General features: G+C 43.5%; 1 long non-coding RNA gene across 1 annotated transcript; it reads right to left on the bottom strand.

Moving 5' to 3' along the window:
* Positions 1–901: 901 nt before the first annotated feature.
* LOC139036969 (uncharacterized) lies at positions 902–14,551 on the bottom strand. Its single transcript, XR_011489764.1, has 2 exons — positions 14,366–14,551; positions 902–1,368 (listed from the first exon to the last, which is right to left on the bottom strand). It is a non-coding gene; the product is annotated as an uncharacterized lncRNA (long non-coding RNA).
* Positions 14,552–16,197: the final 1,646 nt, after the last annotated feature.

Here is a 16,197-nt window from a genome sequence, read left to right as displayed (position 1 = left end):
ACCATCTCATTCTCTGTCGTCCCCTTCTCTCCCGCCTTCAATCTTTCCCAGTGTCATTGGGACTTTCCCAATGAGTCAGTTCTTCCCATCAGGTGGCCAAAATATTGGAGTTTCAGCTTCAGCATCAGTCCTTCCAATGAATATTCAGGACTGATTTCCTTTAGGATGGACTGGTTGGATCTCCTTGTAGTCCAAGGGAATCTCAAGAGTCTTCTCCAACACCACAGTTCAAAAGCATCAGTTCTTTGGTGCTCAGCTCTCCTTTTAGTAAAACTCTCACATCCACACATGACTACTGGAAAAACCATAGCTTTGACTAGATGGATCTTTGTTGGCAAAGTAATGCCTCTGCTTTTTAATGTGCTGTCTAGGTTGTTCATAACTTTCCTTCCAAGGAGCAAGGTCTTGTAGGTCTTCACAGAACCATTCAACTTCAGCTTCTTCAGCATTACTGGTTCGGGCATAGACTTGGATTACTGTGATATTGAATGGTTTGCTTTGGAAACGAACAGAGATCATTCTGTCGTTTTTGAGACTGCATCCAAGTACTGCATTTCGGACTCTTTTGTTGACTATGATGTCTACTCCATTTCTTCTAAGGGATTCCTGCCCACAGTAGTAGATATAATGGTCATCTAAGTTAAATTCAACTATTATCTATTACTTTTACCTGTGAACTGTATTTTTATTTATTCATCTTGATCATTTTAGCCTCATAAATATGCATCAAACATAGTTTTCTTTGTTTCTTTCTTTCTTTGATTGGCTGTGCCACAGGGGCATGTGGGGTCTTCCTTCCCTGACCAGGGATGGGACCCACAATCCTGGCATTGGAAGCACAGAGTCTTGACCACTGGACCACCAGGCAAGTCCCCATGTACCGTTCATACACTCTCAATGCTGCCTGACCATAATTTATTTTACAAACGTAAACGCAAAACTTTTTATTTAACACTGATACATTGTGTTTTTATTGGTTTTGGAGTGATCCAAATTGACAAAGTGGTGTTCAGGATTTATTTCATTCATCAGAATTTTATGTCATGGCCAAAATTATAACTGTACTTCATTTTGTTTCTCCAAGTCATTAACAAATATCTGGACTAGGACAGGACCAATGCAGTCGCCCTCTTTGGGAACTGTCGTCCAACTAGAAAGAAATCCGCTCAGTCAGTACATCGGTGGTTCACTGTCACCATCGTGACCTGCCCCTGCTGCGCCCCATTGTCCTGTATCCATGCTTCTAGGTGACCTCGGTCCTCCGTGGACATGTGACTCGCTTTGGTCGACGGGACGTCAGCAAAGGTGCTACAGGCAGAGGCTCACCCTTCCCTTTGGCGCCTGTCCTCTCGCTGTCCTAAGACTGACCTGTGAAGAAGCAAAGGCTAGGGTGACACCTCATGAAGTACAAACTCGACGTGAAGCTGAGGCTCCCTAGACCAGCCCCAGTCAAACCACCAGATGTCTGGTGCTAACCCACAGAAGCCTCGGAAAATAAAATGAATGGTATTTTGAGTTTGGAGTGGTTCCTTTTGCAGCAAAAAGTAACCAATTCACCATGCAATCCAAACTAAACCATCTCTAAAAAAAAAATAAATAAATAAACCATGTAAAAAAAAAGAAAAACAAACGAAACCATCTCTTGTAGAAGGACATCACAGAAAATGGATCAAATCCTTTCATACAATCAAAATACACTAAAACACTTATATAAACCTAGCCATTTAGAAGGCTTATTTTAAAGTGAGGTGCATTTGGCATATTTGTCTTGAGTAACTTCCTATGGGCTCTTGGTCATCACTAGTTTGTTTGTTTGTTTTGAAGGAGAATCACTGCTTCATTTTTTTATTATTTATTTATTGGGCTGTGCCGGGTCTTAGTAGCAGCATACAGGATCTTTAGTTGGTAGGTGGGATCTTGGGTAAGTGGGCTGTCTTAGTGGACTGCAAATTACAGATCAGAAATTGTCTCACACCAGTCAAACACATGCAGAATATTCAAGTTTGTGATTTATAACCTGGCTTGCCTGGTGGTTCAGTGGTAAAGAATCATCCTGCCAATGCAGGAGACCTGGGCTGGGAAGGTCCCTGGAGAAGGAAATGGCAGCCCACTCCAGTGCTCTTGCCTGGAGAATTCCATGCACAGAGGAGCCTGGTGGGCTACAGCCCAGGGGTGGCAAAGAATTGGACATGACTGAGCGACTAACCACTATTTATAATTAACACACACAAGGGTGATGGACCAGGTGGTCTTCGACTTTTGCAGTTGCCGTGCCGCTTGTGCAGGATATGGCAGCTTGGTCTGGACATAACCTATTCCAACCACCCTCTGGTGAGTCTTCACGTACCAGCTTTAGACTTCCCAGACTCCCTAGCAACGAGGATATTATTTACTTTCCACCAATCAAATGCAGTCCCTTGAGACATGAATTAAAGTCCAGTAACCTGGAGAAGGAAGTGTCCTGAGTGCGAGGCTTCCATTCTGCTGCTGGGAGTCAAGCACCTCACTTGTGGTTCTGGGGTCAAACATTCTGTCTTTGGGGACTCCCTGCTCCCCTGACCCTTTCAGATAAACAGCCCCGTTCCTCGGGATGACAGTTCTGTGTTGTAGAGTCTCTCCTGGAGTCTGAGCCTAGAGCCTGCCTCTCCATCCCTTTCAATGGTTTTTCAGTGATTTACTGAATTTACTCACTACGTTCCATCTTTTCTGTTTAAAATATGGAAGATGGTTAAAACCTAAATGCTGGGGCTTCCCTGGTGGCTTGATGGTAAAGAATCCGCCTGCCAATGAAGGGGACATGAGTTCAATCCCTGGTCCAGCATGATCCCGCGTTGCCTCGGAGCGACTAAGCCCACGCACCACAGCTCCCGAGCGGGGCTCCGAAGCCTGGGAGCTAGTCCACATGCCCTAAGCCTGTCCTCCACAAGACAGCCCACTGCAACGAGAAGCCCTCATACCACACCTGGAGGGCATCCCCCACTCTCTGCAACTAGAGAAGAGAAGCTCACAGCAATGAAGTTCGATCACATCCAATAAATAAACTAAATGCTATCCCACCATCCCTTCCCTTTTGCATACCTTTACTAAAAGGGTCATTTATTTATTTTTGGTGGTTCTGGGTCTCTGTTGCTGCGAGCGGGCTTTCTCTAGTTGTGGCTGGGGATGGGAGGGGGGCGACTCTCCAGCTGCGATGCTTGGCCTTCTCACTGCCGTGGTCTCTCCTGTCACAGAGCCTGGGCCCTCGGGCACATGGCCTCAGTAGTCGCGGCTCCCGGCTCCGGAGCACAGGCTCAGTAGTTATGGCACGTGGGCTTAGTTACTCTGCAGATGTGGGATCTTCCTGGACCAGGGATTGAACCCATGTCCCCAGCATCGGCACACAATTCTTCACCACTGAGCCACCAGGAAAGCCCGCCTTTTACCTAGTTTTAAAGGACATGTAAAACAGATCACCAGCCCAGGTCGGATGCATGAGACAGGTGCTCAGGGCTGGTGCACTGGGAAGACCCAGAGGGATGGGATGGAGAGGGAGGCGGGAGGGGGGATCGGGATGGGGAACACATGTAAATCCATGGCTGATTCATGTCAATGTATGGGAAAAACCACTACAATATTGTAAAGTAATGAGCCTCCAATGAATAAAAATAAATGGAAAAAAATAATAAAGGACATGTAATTTTATTCTGAGCTATTTAGCCCAGCAGCACATCAACTAAAAAGGCTTCCCTGGCCACCCTTTCAGGCCAGAACATGTGATGGCCCTGTGCCTGAGCACCCTCTGTGCTGGAATATAACGGCATCGCTGCATCTGTAACATGGTACTGCTCCTATTTACCTCTCTAGGTACAGTCTGACCTCTTGGAAGAAAGAAACTATTTCTGTTAGCTTGGGATCTACAGATTTCAAAAACATTAAACTAATTCAATCATCATTGATTCGCAGTCATTCTTTCAGGGCCAGCTCACCTCCACCACAAAACCTTTTGACTCTTATCGTCTGTCCATCCTCAACTATGATAGCATCACTTTCAAGGGACAGTCTCACTTTGGATTTTGTTGTTAGGGAAACATTTCTGGCCTCCCTAACAACAACTTGGGAGGTAAAAGAGTGTTTTATCTCCTAAATCAGATGGTGACCTCACTGATGCCAGAGACCATACCTAATATATCTTTGAATATCTCATAAATTCACCACAATAAACAATTGCACTCATCTCACACACTAACAAAGAAATGCTCAAAATTCTCTAAACCAGGCTTCAATAGTGTATAAACCGTGAACTTCCAGATGTTCAAGTGGACTTAGAAAAGGCAGAGGAACCAGAGATCAAATGGCCAACATCTGTTGGATCATCGAAAAAGCAAGACAGTTCCAGAAAAACATCTACTTCTGCTTTATTGATTACACCAAAGCTTTTGACTGTGTGGATCACAACAAACTCTGGAAAATTCTTAAAGAGATAGAAATACCAGACCACCTGACCTGCCTCCTGAGAAATCTGTATGCAGGTCAGGAAGCAACAGTTAGAACTGGACATGGAACAATAGACTGGTTCCAAATTGGAAAAGGAGTATATGAAGGCTGTATATTGTCACCCTGCTTATTTAACTTATGCAGAGTACATCATGAGAAATGCTGAGCTGGATGAAGCACAAGCTAGAATCAACATTGCCAGGAGAAATATCAACAACCTCAGATATGCAGATGACACCACCCTTATGGCAGGAAGTGAAGAGGAACTAAAGAGCTTCTTGATGAAAGTGAAAGAGGAGAGTGAAAAAAGCTGGCTTAAAACTCAGCATTCAAAAAGCTAAGATCATGGCATCCAGTCCCATCACTTCATGGCAAATAGATGGGGAAACAATGGAAACAGTGACAGACTTTATTTTCTTGGACTCTGAAATCACTATAGATGGTGACTGCAGCCTTGAAATTAAAAGACACTTGCTCCTTGGAGGAAAAGCTATGAACAACCTAGACAGCATATTAAAAAGCAGAGACATTACTCTGCCAACAAAGGTCCATCTAATCAAAGCTATGGTTTTTCCAATGGTCATGTATGGATGTGAGAGTTGGACTGTGAAGAAAGCTGAGTGCCGAAGACTTGATGCTTTCAAACTGTGGTGTTGGAGAGGACTTTTGAGAGTCCCTTGGACTGCAAGGAGATCCAACCGGTCCATCCTAAAGGAGATCAGTCCTGGGTGTTCATTGGAAGGACTGATGCTGAAGCTGAAACTCCAATACTTTGGCCACCTCATGCCAAGAACTGACTCATTGGAAAAGACCCTGATGCTGGGAAAGATTGAAGGCGGGACGAGAAGGGGATGACAGAGGATGAGATGGTTGGATGGCATCACTGACTCGATGGACATGAGTTTGAACAAGCTCCAGGAGTTGGTGATGGACAGGGAGGCCTGGCGTGCTGAGATTTATGGGGTCGCAAAGAGTCAGACACGACTGAGTGACTGAACTGAACTGAATGCATGATACTCAAAAAACAAAAAAATCATCTGGAGAAGTACAGGTTAAATAACCTAATGGAAGAAACTGAACACACCAGTCAAAGCACAGAAATACCTCAAAGACTAACACAGACCATATAAAAAACCATCTTCCTTAGCTGTCCACCACTGCTCTTTATTAAACACACAGGAAGATGCACTATGCTCAGGGCCTAACACCCAACTCTTCCTCTGTGATTGTCTTTCAGGATTCCCAGCCTCCTTGTCATCCTTGCCTTCCCCCATCCCGGGATGGGGGAAGCCCCCAGCTGTGCACAGAAGGAGACTTTCTTTATCCTTAATAGCCAGGTGCTTCTGGTTCAGTGACAACTTTTCAATAAAGTCTGAGTCTCCTAGAAGTGACTTCCTAGCAACATACGGCACCATCTTATTTACACAACTCCAGGCAATATCATGTTATTCACACTTCACGGGATGCTCGGGGATATTATTGGTTTTTTTATTGAAAGAAAGAAAGACTGGAGGAGGGAAGAAAGAAGAGGAAGGAAGGGAGGGAGAGTGGGAAGTGGGCAAGGGAGAGAGGGAGGAAGAAAAGAGATAAGGGAAGGTGAGAGGGAGTGGGGAGGAAGACAAACTAGCCCAGGTCGGGGGCATGTGCTCTCCTTCCTCTCCTTCGGGAAGGCATAAAGAATCCTCCATCTAAAACGGAATGTGATGTTAGTTCTGCTCCAGTAGCAATGATCCTACAAGCCTAGGTTATAACCACCGGATTTGCTTCCTCCATTCGTTCAACGGTTACTAACTGAGCATCTACGATACATGGCAGCCTGGAACATTCTGAGAACGCAGCAGTGCCTTAACAGAGAAGATAGCTGCCTCATGGGAGTTACGGTCTAATGGGAAAGACAGACAGTAACCGAAGAAGATAAGTGTGTTTCAAGGTGGGATCTCTGCACAGTGTCGATCAGTTGACTCAAGGTTAAGAATGACGCAAGATGCTATTAAGAGGAATTGGGTTTTTGAGCACAAGCCACTTGTTCTCCTTGCTTGGTCCTGAAATAATCCTTTCTCTGCTAAAAAAAAAAAAGACAAGAAAAAGATGCTATTACGAAACAGGCCTATGTGCAATGTCGTATTGTGTTCTAGGAGGAAGCTGTGGCTCTAAATTCTAAGCAGGATTCCACGGTACATAGAGAAGTAAGGAAATGAAAGATGCAGTATAAACAGTCTTTGCCTACTTCACATATTTGTGTCAGCCTGCTAATAAATTCTGGTGCTAAAACAACAGAAAAGATACTTATAGACTGCAATAATTTCCATAAAAGCAATCAACATGGTTAACATATTAGGAAATAACTGCAGAATATTTATTTTATTTTCTAAATAAATATTTCTTTATTTGGCCATGCAGTCATAGTTGTGGCATGTGGAACCTTTAACGGTGTGTGCAGACTCTTTGTTGCAGCATGTGGGATCCTGTTCCCTGACCAAGGGTCCAACACGGAGCTTGGAGTCTTAGCCACGGCGCCACCAGGGAAGTCCCAGAGGCATATCTGTTTTAGAAAAGACTGGGAGTATCTATACACTGCACTCAGTTTCCCCTATTGTTAACACTATTAAAGTACATTTGTCATTACTAATTAACCAATATTGACACTTTTCTCAAGAACTAAATTGCATACTTTATTCAGCTATTACCTTTTTTCTGTTCAAGTGTCCCACCCAGGATACCACCTAACACTCGGTTGTCAAGTCCCTTAAGGTTCTTCTTGGCTGTGAGTTTCTTAGACTATCCTTGTTTCTAATAACCTTGACAGTTTTGAGACATTCTGGTCAGGTATTCTGTAGAATTTCCTTCAGACTGAATTTGTCTGACAGACAGACAAGGGCTTCCAAGTTTTGGGAAGAAAGACACGGAGGTGACTTGACACATCATGTCAGGGGTACATACCGAAAACATGACTTCACTGTTGACGTCACTCTGATCACCCGATGGAGGTTGTGTTTGTCAGGTTCTCCAGCGTAAACTTACCCTTTTTCTCCCTTTCCATGTTGGTTTTTGGGGAAGGAAGTCGCCACTTACGTTCACACTTGAGGAACATAGAATTTGTTGTTGTTCAGTCGCTAAGTCATGTCTGACTCTTTGCAATCCCATGGATCGCAGCACACCAGGCTTCCCTGTCCTCCGCTATCTCCTGGAATTTGCTCAAGTTCATGTCCATATAACGCAGAGTTTCTCCCCCAATTTCTTCCCCAAATTGAGAGGAAAGTATCTACTGTTTGGGAGATTTGTCTGTTCTCCTCATTGAATTTTATTCAATTATGTATTTATATCAGCATCTAATCATGAATATTTATTTTGTCCTTTAGGATATAATCCATGTGTTGCTTTATTTTTTGACAATGAACCATTTACTTATTACAAGAGAGAAGCGGGGGAAGATAAAAGAAAGGAAGCAATGAAGTAATGGGGGACGGTTCTTCTTGTGGTTTACTTGCTCAGTTGTGTCTGACTCTGCGACTGAATAGACTGTAGTCTGCCAGGCTCCTCTGTCCATGGGTGGGTTGCCATTTCTTTCTGCAGGGGATCTTTCTGACCCGGGGAAGGAACCCAGGCCTCTTGCATTGGCAGGTAGATTCTTTACCACCAAGGAAGCAAGCAAAGAGATGAATGCTAATCAAGAGATGTCTTTCCTTGGCTCTGTCTTTTGAGCATCTATCCATTTCAGAGAAGAGATACAGGTCAAAAATTAGGCTAAGTGGGACTTCCCTGGTGGTCCAGTGGCTAAGACTCCGCACTCGCAATGCAGAGGGTTTGATCCCTGGCCTGCCGTGACAAAGATCAAAGATTCTGTGTGCCCCACCTAAGAGCTGGAGCGGCCAAATATTTTTTTAAAATTAGACCACGTGTTCAGCCACTGAGTTCTTCCCTTATTCAACATCAGACTTAGTGTGAGATCTTGAGACCTAAAGATGGGAAAGGACTTGCTCCTCTCTTTAAGGAGCTAACAGGCCAGAGAGGGTAACAAATATGAAAACAACTCACTGTGATCTGATGCAACAAGGGCTAAACTGAAACACACATAAAGTACTGTGAGATACTGGGTGAACCACACAAGCCCTCACGGAGGATGCGGCATTGGAGTGTCTGAGGAAAGACGAACTGGAGTTTTCTAGGAAAATAAATAGGGATGCACACTCCAAAAGAGAGACAGACATTTGGACTGCCAGGAGGAACTAACAGAATTGCTTATTTTACCACTAGAGAAAAAAAAATTATATTTTCCCAAGACACCATGATTACGAGGAATAAAATAACCAGAACACCAAGGCTTTGTAAGACATGAGAAAGAGGGAAAAGAATGCAAACTGTGTAGTCTTAAAAAAGAGTCGCGCCAATGCACGCAACAAGAAAACATCTCTGAACTATTGACCCCAATATTTGAGAACTGGCGTTTTTATTTAGATGTGTGCCGAATCTTTTGTTCCCAGTTATTATCAGAGTTCTCTTCGTTAATGTAATACAAAGTCAACTCTTTTCTTGAGTCTGATAATTATGTCTTCAGGTCACACAGTGTCCCCGGAGAATTATCATAGCTGCCCGTATCCCTAAGGCTTCTAACTCTGTTTAGTAAGGCTCAGGATGATAATCCAGGGAGTGGTGATTACTGAGCTGGAGCCCTGGTCTCCTGACAAATCTCTTGCTCCCATTTCTGGTCCTTGTCCAGCTTTTGAAACTAACTACTCCTTTTGTTTACTTTTTAAAAAATAAGTGGCCTTCGGTTATTCCCTGTGCCAGCTTCACTCATTAAGACGAGTGAAAACAGGACATGCTGTATTTTCAGATGACCCACCCCATGACCATCAGAGTAGAAATCTTGCCTGTGTGCAGTACTTATCCACATGCATAGCTCTTTCAAGAATATCATCATTTTTATCCTCAACAGAATCCCTACGAAACAAACATTATAACACATATTTGTCAGACTGAGAAATGGAGCATCAAGACACTTAAGGGGTTTGCCCAAGGTCGCTCAGCTAGTAAGGGGCAGGTGCAGTCTGTCAACTTAAGTGTTCTGATTAAGCCCAGCCCACACTGAAGGCAGCTCACAAGTTCTCAAATAAATGATATTTCGGTGTATTGTGTGGTTCTAAGTATGAAACTCCATAATCTACATCTGCTTTATGAAAACTTATATTCCATGTTTTAATTGGTCCATTCCCTCTCACCATATTTTCACAGATTTGCGTGAATATCAACCCAGCAGATAGTAAACAAATCAACCTAATGACTGGAAGCAAATGTTCAAACTCTTGAACATTATCTAATCCAAACTTCTAATTTTACAGAAAAAAAAAAGTGAGTAAGACTCTTAGAAGGTTCCAGCACTCGTCAGTGACAACACCAGATCTGGAACGCGAGCCCATCCTGTCATCAGCCCAGTGCTCTTTTCAGCTGACCACATGAAATGAAAGAATAAGACAGTTTCTCAGAGCCTGCCATCTAAAACATGCTATCATGGTTATCAGCTTTCAGGGTCTAGCTTGGAATCTGGTCTCAGAAATAGTAGTAATATCGTCCAACTGTATAGCAAGTTTCCATTTACAAAATGTTTTCACATGTACTTGATCCTCAAGAACAATTGTTTCTAGCTTGCTCTTACATTATCCTTATTTGACAAATGGGGAATCCACCTAGATTCTGAGAGTCTGAATGATTTGCCCAAGGTCCTTTGATGACAAGTATATTTCTCTTTCTACTTTTTTGTGCATCCCTTTCTGTAAACTAGTTATAGGTCTATTAGGGAAGATTGCATATCCAAACAGGTAAACTGCCTTGCCCAGGAATTTAAGTTTATGTTTGAACTGAAATTTGACATCATTATAAAAGTAATCCATAATTATTGAAGAAAGTGCTTAAGTGGATAGAAATTAAAAGTTCTTAAAATTCATCTTTATTCCCTCTACTAAAGAACAACTGTTACTAGCTTTTTGTTGAATTTGCACTTGATCTCTTATAGAGCATGCTTTTGAGGTGCCTGTAATAACACATTATCCTCTTTCATGAAAAGTTATGTTCATTTCCTTCGTCATTCAAACCTATAATTGACATAGTTTTTTATAACTAAGATTCCATCATGTCCTTAAGAAATTATTGTTCAAGGGATTATGGCCGATGCGTTCTTTAAAAATTATCTCTTACACATAGATCCTATAGTATATGATATCTAGGAGTTAAAACAAGCCGACTGGGGTGGGGGTGGGTGAATGGGAATACAGATAAAGGAAGGGAAGCCAGGAGCTGGTGACTCTGCTGGGGCTGAGTGATGGCACCTAGGGGTTCCCCGAACTCCTCTTGCTATTTGCGCATTTTGACATCCAGTTCAGTTCAGCTCAGTCGCTCAGTCGTGTCCAACTCTTTGCGACCCCATAAACTGCAGCACACCAGGCCTCCCTGTCCATCACCAACTCCCAGAGTTTACTCAAACTCATGTTCACTGAGTCGGTGATGCCATCCAACCATCTCATCCTCTGTCGTCCCCTTCTCCTCCTGCCTTCAATTTTTCCCAGTGTCAGGGTCTTTTCCAATGAGTCAGCTCTTCACATCAGGTGGTCAAAAGATTGGAATTTCAGCTTCAGCATTTTGACGCTACCCACAATAAAATGTTGTGGGTTCTTGGTTTGTTTGTTTTTTTTTTTTTAAAGAAAAATATCTCATCGTGTGGGCTTATCAGGTGGTGCAATGGAAAGAATCCACCTGCAATGCAGGAGACAGCGGACTTGATCTCCAGATCGGGAAGACCCCTGGGGGAAGAAATGGCACCTCACTCCCGTACTCTTGCCTGGGAAATTCCATGGACAAAGGAACCTGGCGGGCTACAGTCCATGGGGTCACAGAGAGTTGGACACGACTTATCAACTGAGCGCGTGCACTTGTGTGCGCACACACACACACATGCACACACATCTTGTTCTGTGATTGTAAAGTTTTGTCCTAGACACAGACCATCATTCTCAGTTCTGCACGCTCTTCCTCCACCACATGACCTGGCTGCTCCCTGGACTGGGCAGGGTAAGCCTGCAGGCTCCCTGGACGCTGGTCTTGGTCATGTGACTCTCTCTGGCCAAGGGAAGGTTAGCACACAGCATGGAGCACAGATTTCAGACACGCTTTGTTTCACTAATCCCCTTACCTTCCTGTGTCACAACGAGAAAACCATGCCCCAGGAAGCATGACCCTTCAGTTTGGACCAAAAACAACACGTGTGCAGGAGATGAAACACAGTCTGAAGACAAGTCTGTCCCACCTGCAGCTTGAAGCAGAGCAACCCAAGCTGGCCCACAGTCACCCGCACACAATTTTTTAAAGTAAATAAGTAAATTCACGCTTGTAAGTCACTGGGTTTGGGATTGGTTTGCTACACAGCATCTTCAAAGCAAGAGCCAGTTAATAGAGTCAAACCATCCTCCCCAAACTGAACACCTTAGGGGTGTCCAGTTTTTTAATAATACAAATAATGTACTTTTTTGTTGTACCTAAGACTGCACCACTATTTCCAATCATTAAGTTCAGATATGCTGTATATATGGGCAGGTTGAGAAAGATTTATTTATGGATATGTTTCTAAAAAGGAAAATTATGAAAAAGGATTAGAACAAACTCATTCTTTTTGGCCTGATGTCAGAAAGATTGTAAATGTAATTATTTCTTGACATTCAAAAGGATTCTTTCCTGTTTCTCATGGAACTTGCTGAAACTAGCTCATCTGTTATCTTTCTCAAGTTCTGTCTCTTTCTTCCCAAACCCCAAGAACAAAAAAGTACAGAGGCCTGCTTGTGTAGTGGCGGCACCCAATGTTAGGTGGGTGGGCTTCACTGCAAATAAAAGTGCTCTTCCGTTTGATTTTCTAGAGACTAATCTAGCTTAATGGATATATGTTGTATGTTCAGTTTACAAAAACTGGAACTGAATCAGTGAACCCCACCTAGATCCATTCTTCACCTGGAAAATTCACCAATGTATGGCTGAGAGGTGAGCCGAAAGGCATTATGAGTATCTACAGCCGATGGAACCAGGTGTCCAATGTTGCCGCAATTTAATAATTATTTGAAGAAAGTCTCCGTGACCTCCTCTGAGTCACCACTGTGCTGAGAATTGGAATTGTTCTCATGGAAATTCTAACTATGCTTTGTAAGTGCATCTAAAATAAGGCGGAAGTAGAGTGTAGAGCTGGGAAACGGAGGAGGGGAGGGAAGGAGAAGAGGGGGAGACGGAAGGAGCTGTTCCTGAGTCCGGAGGCTCAGACGTCCTTCCCACACTCGATGCGACGGCTCCCAGAGGCGGGAAGGGGAGAGTGAGGAGTGAGTGTGGGGAGGAGGGGGAGCAGAAGGAAGGGGCTGCGCCTGAGGGCAGCGTCAGGGCCGCTTTTACACATATGCATCATTGCTTATGTGTTTATTCGTTTATTGTTGCTTTTTGGTTTTTTCACATATATGTACTATTCCTTATTTGCTTATTCATTTTTGTTTTTTCTTTCTTTTACATATATGTATTATTTCTTCTTTATTTATCTTTGTTTTTTGGGTTTTTTTACATATTTGTGTTATTTGCTTATTTATTTTTGCTTTTTTACATATATGTTTTATTCCTTATTTATTTTTTGTTTTTTTCTTATTTTACATATATGTATTATTTCTTATTTGTTTATTTTGGGTTTTTTTACATATATGTATTATTTCTTATTTGTTTATTTTTGTTTTTGGGGGGTTTTTACATATATGTATTATTTCTTATTTATTTTTGTTTTGGGGAGTTTTTTACATACATGTATTATTTCTTATTTGTTTACTTATCTATTCACTGTTGGCTGCACTGGGTCTTTGTTGCCACCCACGGGCTTTCTCTAGTTGCGGAGAGTGGGGTCTACTCTCTAGCTGCATACGGGCTTCTCACTGCGGTGGCTTCTCCATTGCCCAGAGCTCCAGGCACGTGGGCTTAGGCATTGTGGGGCCCGGGCTTAGTTGCTCCACAGCATGTGGGGTCTTAGTTCCCAGACCAGAGATCGAACTCACGCCCCCTGCCCTGGCAGGTGGACGCTTGATCACTGGACCACCAGGGAAGCCTCTTGAGCTTGGGTTAGGGCCTAAACTCTGTGTGTGTCTGTGTGTGTGTTTAACTGCTGCTAAGTCACTTTAGTCGTGTCTGACTCTGGGGACCCTGTCCCTGGGATTCTCCAGGCAAGAACACTGGAGCGGGTTGCCATTGCCTTCTCCAATTCATAAAAGTCAAAAGTGAAAGTGAAGTCGCTCAGTCACGTCCGACTCTTCGTGACCCCATGGACTGCAGCCCACCAGGCTCCTCCGTCCATGGGATTTTCCAGGCAAGGGTACTGGAGTAGGGTGCCATTGCCTTCTCCGATGTGTTTAACACTGAACACCTGACTGTTCGTTGGAAATGTTAATTTGCACAGGATTCTATCTGGCGTCTCTCTTACTCCAGTTAAGAATACGCACCTGGGACCACGCTGGGCCTGCTGCAACGCTCCTTGACAGCAGTGGCCCTCGAGGTGCGTTTCCAAGGCCACAAGCATACACATCACCTCGAAAGCCGTGACAAATGGAAACTCTCGGGCCCCAGCCCAGACCTACTCACTCAGAAACTGGAGAAGGCGGAGTTCAGCAACCTGAGTCTTAACAAGCCTTCCAAGTGATCCTGATACTTAGTAAAGTTTAAGACCCACTGCCCGAGAAAGTGGTCCAGCTGGGACCTCAGCAGCGTTCACAGCTCCCCCCAAATCTCGACCATCTGTCCTCCCATCCTGCTTCTCTGGCATGGTTCCTATCACCCCAGGTTGCCGTGATTTATCTCGTTATTACAGTCAAAGGGCAGGAAATTATCTTACCTCCACCACCCCTTCATGTTGTGGCTCCAATGTCAGTTCCGTTTTCAGCGAGAAGGGATGTTTCAAAGCAAAAATGGGATATTCAGATACATTCCACACATGTTCCACCACCCTGTGGCCAGTCTGGCACCTGAAAAGCAATTTATCTCTTAGCTCAGTTCCCAAAGTCTTGCTGTGTAGAATCACTTCCACTCATCTGTGGCTCAGGGGTGAGCTCGGGAGTTCATAAACAATCCTATCCGGTCATTTCCCCAAGATCCTCCCTCTCTAAAATCTTTCTGGTACTTTCCAGTTCCCAAGATTCTCCTGTTGGGTCAGAAGGCTGAGAAGGCTTTGTTTACCCTGTGCTGAAGGGAGTTTCCCTTGACAGCACCCAAGTCGGAGGCCAAGCCTCAGGAAGATGGGGGAGAGGAAAAAACCAACAAAGGTTCACCCTGCCATCTACGACAACAGGTCGTTTCACTGGAAAACAAAGAGTGAAAGTCGCTGAGTCTTGTCTGACTCTTGTCTGGCCTGATTCTCCAGGCCAGAACACTGGAGTGGGGAGCCTTTCCCTTCTCCAGGGGATCTTCCCAACCCAGGGATCGAACCCAGGTCTCCCACATTGCAGGTGGATTCTTTACCAGCTGAGCCACAGGGAAGCCCAATATAATAAAAGAAACCTCCCCCTGGGGTTGTACCACTGAGGCTTGGAAGATGAGGCTTTTCTGTGTTAACCTGTTGCTTTTAAGACTTTTGTAAGATTCAGCACCAAGCAATGTGCTGTGCAAAAAAGAAAAGGAAAAGGACTTCAAGGTATGAAATTTGGATTTCAGTCCTGTCTCAAGCACTGTATCTGACTTAGCCTGGGTGAGTGTCTATTAATTCATCTGTAAGACACAAATAATATCTCAAGCTCACAAAATAGTGTTATAATAAAAGAGTAATGCAAAAGTATCTAGAAAACATTACCTATTGTAATATATGTATATTTTACATACACTTTACATTACTTTTAAATGAGGGGGGTTGTTTTTTGCTTTTAGTTAAGAAAAGTGAAAGTGAAGTCATGTCCAACTCTTTGTGACCCCATGGACTGTAGCCTACCAGGCTCCTCTGTCCATGGGACTTTCCAGGCAAGGGTACTGGAGTGGGTTGCCATTTCCTTCTCTCCAAGAGATCTTCCCCACCCAGGGATTGAACCTGGGTCTCCCACATTGTTGGCAGACACTTTACCATCTGATCCACCAGGAAAGAAGTGGGTTTATTCAGAGAGAAACATGTTCCATAGACAAAGTACGGGCCACCTCAGAAGGTAAGAGTGACCTTGAAATATGGTGTGGTTAGTTTTTATGAACTGGGTAATTTAATAGGCTAATAAGTTGGAGGATTATTCCAACTATTTGTGGGAAGGGGCAGGAATTTCCAGAAATTGGAACATCACCCACTTTTTGGTCTTTAATAGTTGGCTTTGGAAGCATCATGGTGCCTGTAAGTATGTCACTTAGCTTGCTGACATGTTAACAATGATCACATGCTGAGACTCAATCTCTAAGGGAAGTCAATTTGTCCACCACCTTTGCCCCATTTGGTTTTAATTGGTTTATGTTGTATCCTTGGGCTATGTTATTCTTTCAAAGGGTGCGCTCTGCCCACTTTTAGAATAAAAGAGTAATGCAAGAGCACCTGGAAAAAATTACATATTGTGATATATGTATATTTTACATTATTTTTTTAATGAGTATTTTACTGTGTCTACAAAACTTCAGAATATCTGAAAAATAAAGAGGTATTCTGTTAGCCCAAAATTTTGCCTTCATCACATAAAATTTCAAGGGACTTGCATCAAAATA

Source organism: Odocoileus virginianus, chromosome 10 (genome assembly GCF_023699985.2).
Source record: "Odocoileus virginianus isolate 20LAN1187 ecotype Illinois chromosome 10, Ovbor_1.2, whole genome shotgun sequence".
NCBI lineage: Eukaryota > Metazoa > Chordata > Mammalia > Artiodactyla > Cervidae > Odocoileus > Odocoileus virginianus.
The sequence above is the reverse complement of the archived record's forward strand: the minus strand, read 5'-3'. Positions and strand labels throughout refer to the sequence as shown.